The sequence below is a fragment of the Mus caroli genome, chromosome 1, assembly GCF_900094665.2.
Source record: "Mus caroli chromosome 1, CAROLI_EIJ_v1.1, whole genome shotgun sequence".
Classification (NCBI taxonomy): Eukaryota; Metazoa; Chordata; class Mammalia; order Rodentia; family Muridae; genus Mus; species Mus caroli.
Genome location: NC_034570.1, coordinates 151,400,136 through 151,402,797, shown reverse-complemented (window position 1 = coordinate 151,402,797; position 2,662 = coordinate 151,400,136). Strand labels below are relative to the sequence as shown.

At 53.4% G+C, this 2,662-nt stretch overlaps 1 protein-coding gene across 2 annotated transcripts in view; it reads left to right on the top strand.

The window, feature by feature from the left end:
• Positions 1 to 1,399: 1,399 nt before the first annotated feature.
• Positions 1,400 to 2,662, top strand: part of Rabgap1l (RAB GTPase activating protein 1 like) — a 551,913-nt gene continuing 550,650 nt past the window's right edge. For both annotated transcript variants that reach the window (XM_021173796.2, XM_021173811.2), the window contains exon 1: positions 1,400 to 1,477. The gene's annotated coding sequence lies outside the window, so the exon portion shown is untranslated. The remainder of the gene's footprint in view (positions 1,478 to 2,662) is intronic.

Sequence of the window (2,662 nt, the reverse complement as noted above, 5' to 3'; positions counted from 1 at the left end):
GAAGATACCTGAAGGCAAACGCTATGTATGGCCTTTTCGTGTGTTGATTTTCTCATAGAGCCTGGCTCAGCATCTACTTCTTGTATATTTCCAATGAGACTCTGCAAACATGGAAGTCAACAGATGATTTGTGTTAATTAAATCCTAACTTTATTAGGTATCAAACTTAAAGCATTGAGTCAGGTTCGGGTTAGGAGGTCTACTCAGGGAACAGAGCTTAACAAAAATACCTTCTGGGAAGGACCTAACATGAAGGGGAAACCCGAATGAGTTGGAACACTTTTGCTATGACACAGCAGCTGTAGGCATTAACATTAAGAAAAAGGAGAAAAGAAACTTGGGTTTGAAGGTCCTTTGACAAATGTTACAGGGTAGCTTTTGGATCTGGGTGGACAATAATGACAGAGCAATTGAAGTGTTATAAGAAAAGAGAACTTTCAACTCAAGAAGCTACTCTAGAGGTCCAATCTCTGGACACATTCAATTCATACAGTAATATTTACTGAATGAGTACTTCTTATAAGCCAGGTAGGATTCATCATGAAAGGCACAGAAATGGGTGAATAGGTCTCTCTAGAATCTCTAAAATATTTCACAGATTAAGGGTACACATATTTGTGCCATAAACCTGAGAAAAAAAAGTTCTTATGAGATCCAGGGAATGTACAGGTCATTTCTGGCTGCTTGATCTAGAAAGGAAAAAATTCACAGTTCAAAAATTAGTGCAATATTTGTGGCAGAAAGTAGATACTTTAGTTTATCTGTCCTCCAAAATCTCTCTGAAAGGCTAAAAGGTGAGACCCGGGCTGCCTTTACCGTTGGGTTAGCGCTTTCCTATGCAGTCTGAGTCTGGAAGAATTAATGAAGGGGGATGCCTCCAAGCACCTTCAAAGGACAAGGAGTCCCGGTGGAAAAGTTAGTCCTCCGAGGTGACTTACTGGCCTCAGGGAATGGAAATATGTAAAACAGGTTTGTTAAGAAAGAATCTCCCCAAAAGGGACTTAGAACTCAGTCAGTGCTGGGGATGATTGCCAGGCATCAGCACGCCTGCTGGAGGAGGTCCTCGCGTGCCTCCGCTCTCCTAGCTCGCCCTCTGCCCTCTGCTCAGGTTTGTACTCCGCGCTTTCGGGGGTGGGGGCCAAGCCGGGTCAGGCGAGCCTGTGGACGCGCGCGCGCGCCGCCGCCTTGGGCAGAGAAGGCGCCTCCGCCCTCGGGAGCGCGCACGCCGCGCCGAGGGGCCGGGCGCGCGCGCTCCCGCCGGCCGCCTCCTCCTCAGTCCGCCCCCTCCCTCGCCTCTTCCTGCCGTGCGGTCCTCTCCCCTCCCCAGCCCGCTCCCTCCTCCCCGTTCCCTCCGCCCTCCCTGGGCTTCGGCGGCGGCGGAGTGAACGGGACGGGCCCGGCCGCAGAGCTCTGGGCGGCGGGTGGGACTCGGGCGTCTGACAGAGTTGTTGTTTCGGCACGGCCGCGGAGACCTGAGGTGAGGTGAAGGCGGCCTTCGAGGGGGGCCCGAGGGCGGCCTGACGGCGGGGAGCCGCGCTCCGGGGGGTTTTGAGGTGGACCGGGCTGGTTCAGAGAGGGTCGGGGTGCGAGGCCCGGCCCGGGACCGGGATGCTGGAGCAGCGGGACGGAAGGCATCCGGCGGGCTCAGCACCGTCGGCCGCCTCCGGGACACCCGGGTTCTCCGTGTGGCTGGCTCGTCGCGGTGGGGCGGCCGGGCGGGAGGCGGGGTTGGCGCCCCTCACCTGGGGCCGGGTGGTGGCTTGGGCGGCCGCCGCCTCCAACTGTGCCCTCCTGACATTGCCGCCGCCCCCGCCGGCGGCGGCCGGGATGTGGCTGCTGCTGGGCTCGCAGTCCCAGCAACCCCGAGTCCGGGGGGGCGTGTGGCCAGGTTTATTTTCTTACCCACTTGAAAGCGTCGGTTGGATCCCGTGTCCTTCCCTCGCTCTTCCCTTTCCTCCGCCCCGCGCACTTTGCTCCGTTCCTGCTGGCGATGCTTGTGGTTTTGCTGTCTGGGATAGGCTGTTTTTTGGGCAGATCTCTACCTGCCAGGAATGCCCCGCTTCAAAGTTGACCGCGTGGGCCCCGACAGGCACTCATCCACACCCACGCGCATGTTGTCCTCCGTGTCCTGATAACTGAGTCAAAGTTTCTGAGACCGAGCTGGTACTTTGCTCGGATCGCCAACGGTGCAGGGCTGGGCAGTGCGTCAGCATGTGGAAAGGGGCCACTGGCCATTGGGGAGGTGGCCAGGAGCAAGGAGGGCTGAACTGAGAAGTTCATTTGTGGTCTCAAGACAGTTTCGTTCAGGTGCTTATATATTCTCTTTGGACTTCTCAGAGTTGGTTATATCAGAAAAAGACTCGAATTTAGGCGATCGTTTTTCAGAATCGATGGTATGCAAATAAAATGAAACGCTAACCTTTAATGGTAAGGGCTTGCTTGACCTGCTTAGTGCTGTTAGGAAACATGTCAAAGCATGCATTTTTTTTTTTTTTTTTTTTTTTTTTGAAAGTTTTTTTTATATTATTTTAATGCATCTAAATTTTCTTGTGTATGAGATGAGGTATATAGTTGACTGTCACAATTCAGAGAACACAATATCCTGAAAACCTTAAGACTTTTCTGGTAGTAGTGTTTACATTTGGCAGTCGCTGCACTTCTG